Source organism: Medicago sativa, chromosome 3, assembly GCF_051527215.1.
Source record: "Medicago sativa cultivar Bolivia chromosome 3, Bolivia_mono, whole genome shotgun sequence".
Classification (NCBI taxonomy): Eukaryota; Viridiplantae; Streptophyta; class Magnoliopsida; order Fabales; family Fabaceae; genus Medicago; species Medicago sativa.
In genome coordinates, this window is record NC_140751.1 from 46,148,312 (window position 1) to 46,164,533 (window position 16,222).

Consider the following 16,222-nt stretch of genomic DNA (forward strand, 5'->3'; position numbering starts at 1 on the left):
AATAGAGGAGGCAGAGGCAAAGGTGCAAGCACTACAATGACTAGAGGCAGGGTGTACTTGCTAGATGGGAAGAAGGCTCAGACAAATGAAGATTTGATCAGCGGTATGTGTTTTCTTGGTCAAAATCCCATTAGAGTTTTGTTTGATTGTGGGGCATCATGTTCCTTCATTTCTTTTCAATGTGTGGAAACTCTTCAATTGTCTATTTCATTACTAAATCCCCCTATGATGGTGACTACGGCCACCGATGGAGGAATTGCAGCTAATTATGTGTGTGAGAATTGTCCTATCACCGTGTCTAGCAAGACATATTATATAGATTTAGTATGTCTTCCGATGAAGCAACTTGATGTGATTTTGGGTATGGATTGGCTGTCAGTGAATCATGTGTATATAGGGTGCGCAGAGAAAAGTATTTACATGCCTACTAATAACACGGTGGCAGGTGTGGCCCTGTAAGAACTACTCAAGCATACTTATCAGATGGCTCAGTTTATTTGTGCTCAAGATAAAGGATTTTATGTTATGCTCACTGTGACTCCAGAAACAGATTTAAGCCCCAACGATAAAGGACTTTGGATGTTTTTCCGGCCGATATCACAAGTTTACCCCCTGAAAGAGAAATTGAGTTTTCAATTGATTTGATTCCGGAAGCGGAGCCAGTGTCAGTAGCACCTTATAGAATGTCTCTCCTAGAACTCAAAGAATTGAAAACCCAACTAGAAAAGCTTATTTAGAAGCATTTCATCAGGCCTAATGTGTCTCCTTGGGGTGCACCTGTATTGCTAGTTAAGAAGAAGGATGGCAGTATGAGATTGTGTATTGATTATCGCCAGCTGAATAAGGTGACTATCAAGAACAAGTATCATTTACCAAGGATTGATGACTTGTTAGATCAATTAAAGGGGGCGTCAATGTTCTCGAAAATTGATCTCAGATCGGGTTACCACCAGATTCGTATCAAGTCTTCAGATATGTCCAAGACGGATTTCAGAACACGTTACAGACACTATGAATTTTTAGTTATGCCATTTGGTGTAACTAATGCTCCAGCAGTTTTCATGGACTATATGAACCGGATTTTTCAGCCATATTTAGATCAATTTGTCATTATTTTCATTGATAACATTTTGGTTTATTCCAAGAACCCGCAGGAACATGCTCAACATTTGAGGATAGTGTGGGACATTCTTCGAGAAAAGCAATTGTATGCAAAGTTCAGTAAATGTGAGTTTTGGCTGTAGAAGTTAGATTTCTGGGTCATGTTATTTCTCAGGGAGGTGTAGCAGTTGATCAGTCAAAAGTAGAAGCCGTTCAGAATTGGACTAGACCAAAGAATGTGTCGGAAGTTCGAAGCTTTTTGGGACTAGCTGGTTATTATCGTCATTTTATTATGATGTTTTCCCAGATCGCTTTACCTTTAACCCGACTCACAAGGAAAGATGTACCTTTTGTGTGGGATGAAGAATGTGAGAAGAGTTTCAAGACTCTGAAGAAGAAACTAACTCAAGCACCAGTCATGACCATTCCAGACCAGGAGAAGAAATATATTGTGTTTCGTGATGCGTCGTCTAAGGGACTTGGAGGAGTACTTATGCAAGAAAACAATGTGATAGCTTATGCATCTAGATAGCTCAAGACACATGAAGAAAACTATCCCACCCATGATCCAGAATTGGCTGCCATAGTTTTTGTTATGAAGATTTGGAGACATCATTTGTATGTAGCACAATTTGAATTGTTTAGTGATCACAAAAGCTTAAAGTACTTGTTCGATCAGAGAGATCTGAATATGATACAGAGGCGTTGGATGAAGTACCTAAAAGACTTCAATTTTGATTTGAAATATCATCCAGGAAAAGCCAATGTTGTAGCGGATGCTTTGAGTCGAAAGGCCTTAGTTCAAGCCGAAGTTAAAATGCATGCTTGTAAGTTGTACGAGAAGGTCCGAGACCTTAACCTGGAGGCCACAGAGGATGTTGATGGTGTATGGTTACACAAGTTAGAAATCTCTTGTGACTTGCGGTTGAGAATTGTACAAGCACAGGAAATAGATGTTGAGTTTCGAAAGAGAATTGGTCATTCAGAATTTTCTATGGCTTTGGATGGAGCGATTTTGTTCGAAGGAAGAATTTGTGTACCGAATGATTCAGAACTCAGACGAATGATTTTAGAAGAAGCACACAAGAGTAGTTTCACGATTCATCCTGGTGCTACTGATGAGTCATTAATTAGTCTATTTTATTGCTTTATTTAGTTTAGTTTTATAAAGATTTGATTTTATTTTATTGCATATTTATTTCCTTTTTGAATATTTTACTTTAAATTGCTTTTTATTTTATTTTAGGAACGAATATATGGTGGAAGGTATCTTGGAGCAAAAGAAAGAGGATTGGAGCAAATACAGTACAAAAATACGAAGATACGAGACAAAAAAATGTCTCTACCAAGTCAGAAGCTTGGCACGGCCAGTGCCAACATGTGGCAAGGCCGTGCCACCCTCCAGAGACACTTTTGCTGCTTTTCTTCAAGCCCAAGTTACCATGTTGCAGCTTTACTGATTTACCCTTATAGTTGCTTAGTTTTTAAGTCAATTGTAAAGCTATAAATAGAGTAGCTCTCTACCATAAACATTCACCTTTGCTTAGAATATTTCAGTATTATTATTTCAATAAAGTTTCTTTCTTTTATCTCTTTCTTGCAATTTATTATTTTCTCTCTTCTTACCCCATGTCTACAATGAACATGAGTGAGTAGACTTCTTTGTCTTGGGATTGTTGGGAAAGTCTAATAACATAATCCTAACGAACCAAGCTTTAACCCTAATTCTATGTAACTGTAATTTCTATTTAGATTCACCGTTTTAACATGAATTAACAATTATCAAACTGTAGAAGCGAAAGTGGAGGGTTTGATAATTGTTAATCCATCATCCCAAACATCAATTCATAAAGCGAGAGCGGAGCTTTGATGTTGGAACAAGTGAATCTAGACAATAATTGCAAAGGCAGCGAAATAGTCTTTGCAATTATTGAGACACAAGTAGTTTCAATCCTTATAAGCATCTTCTAGTAATCAAGTCAGCGAAATAGGCTTGGTTACTAGAAGCAAACTCTCACCGGACTTTCATTGGAAAGGTGAGGGGCTAAAGGGAAACCGGTCTTAGGAAATTACGGTGTAAACTATAGAATTAGAAGTTAAAGTCTTGTCTAGTGAAAGATTTGTTATTATGACAAACCAATAATCCCAAGGCTCTTTTATATTATTGTTATTTACCTTCAGCAATCAAACCTCTTTTTATAAACTTTCTTCTCCTCTAATCATTCTTTTAAAGTTAATTGAATTAAACAACTCCCTAGCGGAATGATACTCTTTACTACTACTATTACTTCGATAGACCGTGCACTTGCGGTTTGGCTCTATCAAGTTTTTGGCGCCGTTGCCGGGGAGTTGTTGTAATTTGATTAACTTTTTAATAGTGATTAGCTGAAAAAAAATAATAATATCTTTTTCCTTATTTTATTTTATTTCATATAAACAAAATCTTTTTCTTTATTTTATTTTATTTTATATATATATATATATATATATATATATATATATATATATATATATCTTTCTTTATTCTTTCTTTTCCTATTTCTTCTTTTGCCTTTAACTTCTTGAGAAGATAATAACGATATGACTAAGGAATGCACTCTCATAGAGTATGCAATCCCATCTTCAAATGAGTCATACGATGCTATTGTGTACCCAACGGTTGATGACAATTTTGAAATAGAACCTGCACTTATTCACTTAGTGCAGCAAAATCAATTTTTCGGATCACCCACTGAGGATCCGAATTTTCATATTTCAACTTTTTTAAGACTCAGTGGAACCGTGAATGCAAACCAAGAGGTCGTAAGGCTGCACTACTTTCCTTTTTCCCTAGGGCGTAGAGCTAGTACTTGGTTTAATTCATTGGAAATTGGTTCTATCACTTCATGGAATCAAATGAAGCAAACTTTTCTTGCTCGATTCTTTCCATATTCTAAAACTGTTCAATTAAGGAATCAAATCATACAATTCAATCAAAAAGATTGAGAATCTCTTTACGATGCTTGGGAGCGTTTCAAAGAAATGCTTAGACTTTGTCCCCATCATGGTTTAAAGAACTGGCTTATTTTTCACACTTTTTATAATGGTCTTTTATATCCCACAAAAATTTATGTTGATGCAGCTGCAGGTGGAGCTTTGATGAACAAAACATACACAGAAGCATATGCTTCGATCGAGGACATGGCACAAAACCACTATCAGTGGACCTACGGAAGGGACACCACTAATGTTGCTCCTTCACCCTCTAAAAAAGAGGTAGGTATGTATGAAAATTCTTCCCTTGTTCATCTAGCTGCTAAGGTTGACGCACTCACACAAAAATTTGATAAAATAAATACTAATGCTGTCACACCTGCCCCTGTATCACCTTTTTGTGAAATTTGTGGTGTATTTGGCCATATTGGCATTAATTGCCAACTAGGTAGTGTTGTTAGAAGTCCTGAGCAAGTAAACCGTGCTCAATATAATCAAGGGTTTAGGAACGGTCAAATTTTTTTTCAAAACCCCCAAAATCTTTTTGGACAACAAACAACACCACCAAGTTATGCAAACAACCAAAGAGTCCCTCAAAAATCCAGCTTGGAAATTTTTTTTAGAAAATTTTCTTATAAATCAATCTGAGCAGCTCCAAGAGCTTAAAAACCAAACTGAATTTTTGAAGGACTCTCTTGCCAAACGTACATCAGACTCCATAGTTACTCACAGTAAGATGATAGAGACTCAGACTTCTCAAGTACCCCAACAGGTGGCTACTCCCTCTCGAAACCTCCGAAGTCCTTCTAGGACAAACCGAAACCAACCCCAAGGACCATATAAATGCTATTATTTTTAGGGATGGTAACCAATTAGAGGACCCCGTTGTGAAAATTAAGAACAATGAAGGAGAGCTAGGAAGTGATGAGCCTCAAAGTGAGAAAGCTATAGGAGAGAATGACAAGCCATTTGTTTCACCATCTCATGAGCCTAAAATTCCTTTAACACAAGAGTTTGCTAAATCCAAGTTAGATGAGCAGTTTAGAAATTTTATTGAAATACTTCCAAACAAATTGCCACCTAAACATATGGATCCAGAGAGATTTTCCATACCTTGTGTCATAGGATATAAAACATTTGAGAAAGCCATGTGTGATTTGGGAGAGAATGTTAGTTTGTTGCCATTATCCCTTAGTGAGAGATTGGGTATAGGATAGTTAAAACCACCTTCTAACCGTCAAGCTAGTTACTTTAAACAAGCGCTTCGTGGGAGGCAACCCACGCATTTAATTGTTTTTGTTTTGTTTGTTTTTCCTTTGTTTTAAGTGTTTTGTAGGTAATTGTCCGAGTATGATTCGAGAAAAACTGAAAATTTTGAAGCCCCAGAACCAGAAGGTTGGCACGGCCGTGCCAGATGATTCAACCAAAACCATGCCAAAACTCCAGTAAGTTGGCACGGCCCGTGCCAATAGGTGGCATGGCCGTGCCCGATCCCTACATGCCTATAACCTCAAAATTTTTCTTTCTCCTCCTTCATTCTCACACACCAACATCTCTCTACCTTCAAACTTCTCTCTAAAACCTCCATAACCTTCAAACCTTCATATCTTCATCAAATCTTCACCAAATCACTCCATTCTTTCACTCAAACAATTCTAAACGTCATTCCTAACACAAACCACCAATCAAAAACAACTTTCATCCACCAAAACCCATAATTCACCAAAACCCTATTCATTCAAAACCTAACCCAAAAACCACAAATTATTAACCAATCTCCACACCTAAACCTATAAACCTCACTTAAACATCAACCCCAACCCTAAACCAATCCTCTCCACCAAAAATCTTCTAAAACCCTAAACCTTCAAACTTACCCACAACCAAGGTCACATGGCTTCAAGAAGAAGAAGTGGAAAGGAACCAGCAAGCTCTTCCGGTCCTCCCACAAAGAAGTAAGCACAAGTTAAGAATCACGGAATCCAGTTCAAGGACAACAAGCAAAGGGACGGGTATAAAATTCTAATCTCTAAACCTTTGCATCCTTCTCGATATCCTGATACCCATACTTTAGATGTGCTAGAGCTTTCGGATGATGTTGCTAGGATGATAGGAAAGCTAGGTTGGACTGATATGTTGAAACCTATGAGGGGTTATGAAAATTTCACTTATGAATTTTTAAGCTCAATTGTTTTCACTAAAGATAAGTTGAATTTTGATAACCCTAACCATAGAGTTGTTTTTCGGTTAATGAATGTTGATTATAATATGTCTCTTCAGCACTTTTGTGATGCCTTAGGTTTTGCAAATGAGGGGTATATTCATGATCATTGGGATCCTAGCCTAAAACCGGATAACTATGAACCAGTTGAATTTTGGAAACAAATCACCGGTCTTAGAAAATACGTCCCTAGGGCAAACAAAGCTAGCAACATTCACAACCCCGTACTTAGGTACCTTCAAAGGGTGATCGCTTGCACTATTTGGGGTAGAACCAAGCTAGGAAACACTAGAACCGATGAGTTGTTCATGTTATGGGCAATGCTCTACAACCACCCCGTCAATACTTGTTTCTATTTGATTGATTACCTAGACTTCGTCGGTACTAGACCGGCCGGTAGAGGAGACATATCGGTGGGTGGCATCATTACATACATAGCTAGGTGTTTTGGAGTAGGTGAAGATGATGGGATCAAACCAATTGAGGGAAACAATAGGCTTAACATAGAAACCCTCATTGCTATGAATTTCATTAAACATCGTCCACCCCTCCATTACAAACTCAAGCTAAACGTACCAATCATGTTTTTACTTCCTAACCCATCTCGGACTACCACCGAGGTGGAAGAAAATTGGTTGTATGTTGATGATGTGCAGGTTCTTGAAGAGCGAGATCATGATGAGGGAGAGGGTGCTCACATGCACCATGAAGAAGGAGAAGGTGCAAACTTGCACCATGAGGGAGAGCACCATGACCATGAAGCCGGAGAGCTAAATGACGATCAAAGATGGGCATGGATGCGAACCGGTCGAGAGGATAAGCACCGAGCAACAAAGTGTTGGTGTAAGCCCTACAGACCAATAATTTATGTTAAACTTATCTTATGTATCATGACTTTTATTATTGAATAATATATGGCACTCTTTATTATATTTATGTAATGTTAATAAAATCCTTAGAATAGATAGTTCGTGTAATAATATAATTAAGTGTGACTTAATCAAGAGATTACATTATCATAAAGAACGCTATTCTTAAATGCATCCGTAGTCAAAGCTTTAATATGAATAAAGGATAATAATAAAGCATCGAGACTATTATGTATGTAGACTGATGACCGCATCTCATGGGTCATAGATATGAGATATTAAGTCTATACATAGGTATAAGTATCAGGAGTAATATTTATACTGGATTGACCCACCGTGAGAACACTACATAGTATGTTATGATATTTTCATAAGATATTCTCACAATGATAATAATGTATATCGCTCTTAGACCTGAAACCACTATGATTCCTAGATGTGGACTCAAGTGCTTTGTTGCCATTCTAACGTTGTCTTTAACAGGATAACCGTAACGTTGGTTGATGGGTACTTGATGAATCATGCTGAGGGACATGAGTGTCCTAGATGGGATTTGTCCCTCCTCATAAACAGGAGATATATCTTTAGGCCTCTTGATGAAATATGACTGTAAAACTGCATGGCCATGCCGAACTAAGTCAATATAAGATATTGGACTTATTCGTTATTCAGTATATTTTGGAATCAAGAAATATAAATATTGATCTATACAAGGGTGACAAAATATCTATGCCTTGGGATCAATAAAGATATCGAGACAAAGGAGTAAGTGTACACATGAGTATTATCATGGAAAGGTTTCGTCAAATCACTTGACATTCTTGTCACTTGGGTAGCAATGATGTGTTGCTAGATACCGCTCATTGTTTATAATATTAAATATTAGATTTAATATTATTGCCAACGTGACTAGAACCTATAGGGTCACACACAAAGAACAGTCAAAAGAGAAATATATAAGTATGACTTATATAAGGGGTGCGTTTAGTAAATAACGCTAATTAGTTAGCAAAATTACTAAACTCGGTGTTGGGCTTACTGAAGCCCAATAGTGACTTATGACTTGCAGGGCACACTAGAAGTTCTATAAATAGAACTCTGGTGCTGAAGTTTTTGGTTACACGTTTTGAAGCAACCCTATTCTCTGCACTTCTGATTCCTTGGCTAGCACTGAGTTTTGGAGGAGCACTGTTCGTGTGGACTTGCTAGAGGCTTTGCTGCTTGCTGCTTGCTTGGATGTGATCGAGATTCCAGTTTCCAGTTTTCAGCTTTCAGATTTCACACTTCGAGGTAATAATCGAATCACTGATTCATGTTTGAATTTCGTAATGATCCAAGGAAAGAAAATCGAAATTACTCCGCTGCTTCTACTCCCTTCTGTTGTATTCAATTTTCCTTCAGTGGTATCAGAGCCAATTACGAAACCTTGAATCGGATTGCTTTGTTACCGCTTTATGTTTTAATTTGATTAAACATATTGAACGAAATTAAATAATAAAGAGAATTAAAATTGGCATCGTATTATATTATGTTTTCTGTGCATGGCTTTTCGATTTGATTCGATGTTTCAGAAACCGTTTCTGGTGAAACATCGACGTTTCAATTATACATATCGACAGGAACATAATTGATCGATCATAAAACACAGTTAATAATAATATCAATCACGTCTATGTGCATGGCTTTTCGATTTGCTTTGATGTTTCAGAAACCGTTTCTGGTGGAACATCAAACTTTTCGATTATACATATCGACATAAGCATGATTGGTAAATTTTGTATAACAACAGTATATGTGATATACTGGATTTGATTGTAGTTTAAATAAGTCAGATGATATTTGCTCATGTTAATTGATCTGATGTATGGAGCTTCATAACCGATTCTGTGTACTCTGGTGAAGCATCCTAGACTCGATCATGATATGTGAATAAACAATCAGAGTACTTGTTTAATAAGATCAGATTGTTGTGACAGAATTAGGGTTTACCGAAACGGTTAGGGTAATCAGAAACGTAGCAAGTGTTGATGCAAAATACAGTGCTAATTCAAAATGAATCGTTCATATTGGATTAGCTTCCGGAACCACCATCCGCTGACCGGGCAGCGGAACCCCCGACTAATCTGCGTAGGGTGATCATATGTCGAATTTTAATTTAATTTATTTAATTATAAGGTATAACTAATAATAATAATAATAAAAGTGTGTTTGTTATTATTGTCATGTGAATGATTATGGCCTTTGTTCTTTTATTTTATTTCTTTTGGATATTGAAATACGGCCTGCGTGTCGTGCCTCTCTCTTATATCTCTATTGTACATTCTCTTCTCATCCACTCCCTCGTATGTAAAACGAGTTTCTTTCATATGTAATGTAAATAGAATACAAGGAGGTAATAGGGCTCAAGACGTTAGGATAGTCTTGGAAGTCAAGCTTGGAGAAGCAAGATCGTTTCTAGGATTAGTTTAGATTCTCTCATTGGCTTGAGAGAGTCATAGCATTAGGATGGCCATAATCATGTCACTTTATTATTGTATAATTGTTATGCATGTTATGATTGGAGTGCGAATATATGTGATATATAAGTCGTGGTGAGGTGAGATCAAATTTAATAAAAATCCTTCAATTCAAAATATTATGTTCAATGCTTTCCAAAAGTTTAACACCCTTCAAGACTAATATCGAATATGTGGGTTTTGCCTCCGTGAAGCGCATATTTTATACTAGTAAGTTGCGGTGCGGTAATCCAATTTACCCAAGTGTTATTCTTTTGGGTCTAACTTAACTAAATTAATTTTAATAAGATTAGAATAAATTTAGAAGCTATAATTGGGTAATGTCTATATGATAGATTTGAATAAAGAGTTATTCACCTAATTGATTTGAAAGTTGTATATCATACAATTGGAAATGTTCCTACCTAAATAGCTGAGTTTTAAGTACAACCCCCGTTGACTTAAAGCAAGGTGAAATAAGGATTTCAATCCACTAGAAAATCTTCCAACGGGATTTTCCGAGTCAAATGTTTGAAGGTCATTTGATTTGAGTAAAATAGTGGGAGCGTATTTAATTAAAGGCCAAATTAAATATGTTATTTTCATGATATTTATTTTGTATATTTTAAAATTGTAGATGGCCGATAACGCTTCAAACAACATTTTGCGATCACTCATTGAAAAGGAAAAATTGACTGAAACAAATTTTATTGACTGGTACCGTAACATGAGGATTGTCCTCACCCACGAGAAAAAGATGTATGTGCTTGATGGACCCGTTCCTGAGGCACCACCTGCTGGAGCTCCTGCGGCTCAAAGAAATGCTCATACCAAGCATCTCAATGATTCCGTAGAAGTCTCTTGCATCATGCTAGCCACCATGACTCCCGAGCTGCAAAAACAGCATGAAGGGATGGCTGCGTTTGATATGATTGGACATCTAAGGACTCTTTATGAAGAGCAGGCTAGGCATGAAAGGTTTGATGTCTCTAAGGCCCTTTTCTCTACCGAGCTGTCAGAAGGAAGTCCCGTAGGACCTCATGTGCTCAAAATGATTGGGTACTCTGAGAACCTAGCTCGATTGGGATTTGTCCTTGAGCAGGAACTTGTTGTTGATCTTATCTTGCAATCGTTGCCTGAAAGCTTCAGCAGTTTTGTCCAGAACTTTCTCATGAATGACATGGACAAAACACTTCCACAGCTTGCAGCTATGTTGAGAACTGCTGAGAAAAATATGAAGGGAAAGGGAAAGGCTGCTGCCGTTTTAATGGTTAATAATGGCAAGTCCAAAAAGCACCATAAGAAGCCTAATAAGTCTAAGGGAAATGGCAAAGGAAAATCTGTTGCCAAGCCATCAACCAAAGCTTTGAAGCCTACTGGAGGCATGGCTAAGGAAGGCAAGTGCTTCTACTGCAACAAGCAGGGGCATTGGAAGCGTAACTGTCCAAAGTATCTGGAAGACAAGAAGAATGGAAATGTTCCTACTACTTCTGTAGGTATTTTTGTTATAGAAATTAATATGTCTACTTCTACATCTTGGGTATTAGATACTGGATGTGGTTCTCATATTTGTACTGATGTGCAGGGCCTGAGAACGAGTAGAGCATTGGCAAAAGGCGAGGTCGATCTTAGAGTTGGCAATGGAGCAAAAGTTGCTGCTTTAGCTATTGGAACTTATGTATTGACCTTACCTAGTGGTCTTTTAATTAATTTAGAAAACTGCTATTATGTACCTGCCATTAGCAGGAATATTATTTCAATTTCTTGTTTGGACAAGGCTGGTTTTTATTTTACAATAAAGGACAAATGTTGTTCCGTTTATTTGGATAATATTCTTTATGCTAATGCAATTTTGATTAATGTACTTTATATCCTAGATCTTGATATGCCTATCTATAACATTAATGCTAAGAGGATGAAACCAAATGAGTTAAATCCGACTTACCTTTGGCATTGTCGTTTAGGCCATATAAATGAGAATCGTATTTCTAAACTCCATAAAGATGGAATTTTGGACTCTTTTGATTTTGAATCATATGAAACATGTCGATCTTGTTTGTTAGGGAAAATGACAAAGGCTCCATTTACCGGTTGTTATACCCTAATTTTGGACCTAAAAATACTAGCTCAATTCTTCTTTTCTTGCATTTCAAATCACTTGATTTGTCTCTAATCAATTGCATCTTTCTCTGCATTTTATTTCAATGTTATTTGCAAAATTCATGAAAAAGGGTATTTTAGTCATTTACTACATCCAACTCATGTTAATCCATGAAAATTCTTTGAGTCTTTTCAATTGGTTTGTATAAGTACTTGTTTCAATCTCATGTCAAAATCCATTTCAAAAATTACATTTGAAGTCACTTTGAGTCAGTTTAGCCCCTAGGGGCATTTTAGTCATTTCTTGTGTTCAAATTCCTTTTAATCTCCAAAAATTGTCTCCGAGTCTTTTCAATTTGCTTGAATAAGCTCGTGCCTTAATTCCCTGTTAAAAAACCATTTCAAAATTGCATTTGAGTCGTTTCGAGTCATTTTAGTCCCCAGGGGCATTTTGGTCATTTCACACGAAACTTTGGCAGAGAGAGGTTACTTTGAAGTACCTCATTTAAGTAATTGGTTCGTTTTAGTCCATTTTGTGTTTTTTATTGGTTCCACTTTACGTTATTTTCCATTTAACAATTTTAAATTCAAATTTTATTTTAATTTTTCATTTTAGTCCTCAAAATTTCTAAAATTGCATTTCAGTCCTTCAAACTTTTAAAAAAATTGCACTTTAGTCCTTTTTCATTTTATTTCTTTTAAAGTCTTTTTTTAATTTAGGTTTTAGTCCTTTTAGGTCAAACTTTTATTTTAAGTCCTTTTTAGGTCAATTGCAATTAAGTCCTTTAGTCCTTAATAATTTTTTGCAGGTCAGTCCTTTAAGTCTTAAAAATTGCAGATTAGTCCAAAAGTTTGTTATGAGTCCAAGTCCACGTGTCAGTTTACTATTGGTCCAGAAAGCCACATGGCAGCCTATAAAAGGCACATTCACTGCACAAGTGCCAACAGAATCAATCACAATTTGCCAACTCAATAAACACGTTTTCATTTCTCTCTCTTCTCCACAAAAATCAAACCCTAACCGTTTTCCAGAAAACCATCAAGAACACGATGAAGTTCATGAAGAACTTCATCCCTAAATCATAAACCCTAACTCAAATCAACCTCAATTCCTCACAAATCCACACCAATCCATCACAAATTCTTACCAATTTCATCACACAAAACTCAAATCCAGCAATTTCGTAACAAAAACAGTTCGAATTAAAAGCAATTTGTTTCGCAGTTCTCAGAGATTCGAAGTGAATCTTCATCATCGAACTATAAGCTCTGCAATTCCAACACTGAATCATCCAGAGGACAAGTCAGCGTGATCACAGAGGATTTGAGGAAGAGAAGAAGAGAGATCAAAGAGAAATTGAACCGGTGAAGAAGAAGGAGATAGAACACCGATTTATTTTCGGTTCAAACTCACCAGGAGAATCTGAAGCAGTCTCAAGGATCTTTCGTTCGAATCTCCAATTTAAAACCAGGTAAACACACGAACTCTTCTCGTTCTTGTTTTAAATCATCATCGAAGGTTCGTAATCAAAAATAAACGGTGAAATAGAGTAGATCAACAAGTTTTAAAACTTGTTCTTTCGAAAAAGTTTGAGAAAGATTTAAAAAGTTCAAAACCGAAACCCTAAAATGTAGATCTAGGATGATTCACTGTTTATTTCGTAAAATTAAGTTCAAATTCATAATCAGCATGAAAAATAGAACAGATTAGGGTTTGGATTCATGAGATTCGAAGTGTTTGAAATGTCGCCGGAATCTGGAATTCACGGCGGTGACAATGAAGATTCCGATGAGTCTTCATCGTCTCCAGCCGTTTCATTCCAGAAACCGGCGGTGGAGAGGTGAACGGAGAAGAAGAGAGAAGTGAGAGCTTCTCTCACTAGAATAAGCTTAGAGAGAGAAAGAGAAGTGAGAAATGGACTGGACCGGTCCCTTTACCTTTTTATAGACCACTGAACCAGACCGGTTCAGTCCTGGTTCGTCCCTGCTTCGTTTTCAACCGTCTGATTTAGGGTTAACTTGATCTGGATCAATCCAACGCCCCTGATGCGTTTGGATGATCCAAGATCCTTTTCCTCTTGGGCCTGGGTCCTTTTTGCGCAGATTTCTGCATCCATACATATTTCTTGCTATTCATACACTGCTGTTTGACAATTACACCCCTGTTTTGTCTAAAATTCCAATTTAAAACTCCTAAAATTTTTCATACGTTCTTGATATTTTTCTTGACATTTTTGTGATATTTTTTATGTGTTAAAACCTGAGGAAAATATATGTAGTATTTCTTGCTAATGTGTTTACTATTTATGTTAAAAATTGTGAAGTTTTGTATGTTTTTGAGTCTAAAAATCCTTTAAAATTCTAAAAAAAAATTCCATGAATGTTTCTTGTTAGTTTTGTGACATTTTTGTGATGGTTTTGCATATTAAAATGGATAAAAAATAATGTGATGCTTTTCTTGCTATTTTGTGATGTTTTTGTATAAAAAAATTGTGAAAAGTACATGTCCTTGATCCCTAATCATGATACATGATGTTCATTTGTGAAGTGTGAATTTGTAATGAAGTTCTTGCTGTTTTGAAGTGTTTTTTTATTGCATGTGAATATATTGTATGAGTTTACTTGTCTTGCAAGTTATGTGAATTTTGCTTGTGAAAATGAAGTGGAAAATATGTCTATGAATATGTCATGATTCTTGGCTTGATATCCCTTTATGATTCTCATGATATGGCTGAAGTAAACCCTTTTGATAATTGTCAATGATATGAGAGTCATAGGTCATATGCTTGCTTTGGATATTATGATAGATTTTAGTTATATTTTGTTACTTTTATGTTAATAGTTTTGTTGACTTTTGTCAAGTTTTTTAGTGATTCTCTTGCTTATAGTTTTCATCCTATGCCTATTATTACTAACCACTTTACTCCATGTTTCATGCATTCCATAAGGCATCCCATCCTCCATCTTATATTCTTAGCCTTTATCTTTCCTACACTTTAAAATTCATGAAAAAATTAGAATGTAACACCTAGGAATTCTTGTATTTTACTTTATGCTCTTAAATTCTTGCAAGACCATAGCATGTATCTAGGCCAATGATGTAAAGGACAATGGACTCTAATGATGTACACCGACACAAGCACCGACACATGCACACACATCACATAGATACTTTAGATGTATTATTAGGATATGCATGCCTTAGATGTATGTTTAGGGTTTGAATGCTTTAGATGTATGTTTAGGATTTGAAACTTAGCAAAAATCATTTTCCAAATAAACATGAACAATATCACCCAAATCATTTTCTAAATAAACCTTGGGATCAAAATCCCATTGATTTTCCTTTTATTTTCGTAAACAAAATTTCAATGAATTTTAATCATACTTTGACTTTCTTTTGCAAAATAACTAATTCAACCTCACAATTTCACAATCTTATGCCCTTGAGGCCTCTTTCTCTCATTCTTCAAAATTCAAATTTTCAAACTTAAAACCAACCAACAAAAACAAAAACAAAAACAATTTTTGGAAGAGAACTACGGTGGATTTGATCCCTTAAAAGGGTACGTAGGCAAGGAATCAAAATTCCTTCAATTCAAATAAAATAAAAATTCAAACATTCTTCTCCCTGCAATTCTTGAATTACTAAACTCTTAGGTTTAAATAAACACTTTCAAAATAGTATTTAAAAATAAAGCGCGCGCGTAGATAGTAAAGACGGTTCCTATAGGATACTATAGTCGTTATGGGTGCCTAACACCTTCCCGTAGCGAAAACAACTCCCGGACCTCGATTCTCAAGGGTTTTGCTTATTTTTTCCCTTCCCAAGAAAAAATGAGATATCAACGGTTAAAAAAGGTTCAAACGTAATCAATGTTTGACACCCGAAAACCAAGATAAAACAGCTGGCGACTTCACTGGGGAGATTCGAGAGTTACGCCTAGTCTTTATTTCCACGCTTGCGCTTTCGTTTTTACTTGCTTCTTTTCCTTGCTTTCTTATGTGAATAAATGTTTAAATTCTTGCAAATGTGTGGGGTGAGAACTTAAGATTTAGGAGGGATATAATCGACAATTCATTCCAGGGGTTGCCTCGTGTTTTGGATTATGCGATCAATCCCACATAGCTGAGGCATTTTGGGGGTAATATTGTCGGCGCGTGTTGTCGCGTTTAGGCACTTTACTTCTAATTGTTCTATGACGCTATGAACCGTAGATAACCAAACCCATCCATGACCATTTTCTAGGATGTAGTGCGGAGGCTAAACCGAGTGTTGTCTCGAGTTTTAGTCGTCACGCGATACTACACTCAAGTTAGACCTTCTTACGGATAATCATGGAGCGAGTGTTGTCTCGTGACACCATGATCTACGTCGGAGGGGTTGCAACTTGGGAACCTTTTTAGAACCCGGTTACTATTATCCAAAGCCCTAGTTTCACCGGACACCGTGTCCACCCATG

The 16,222-nt window shown here is 36.5% G+C and overlaps 1 non-coding gene across 1 annotated transcript; it reads right to left on the reverse strand.

Annotated features, from left to right (window-relative positions):
- Nucleotides 1-4,044: 4,044 nt before the first annotated feature.
- LOC146937736 (small nucleolar RNA R71) lies at nucleotides 4,045-4,151 on the reverse strand. Its single transcript, XR_015033732.1, has one exon. It is a non-coding gene; the product is annotated as a small nucleolar RNA R71 (small nucleolar RNA).
- Between the last annotated feature and the right edge of the window lie 12,071 nt (nucleotides 4,152-16,222).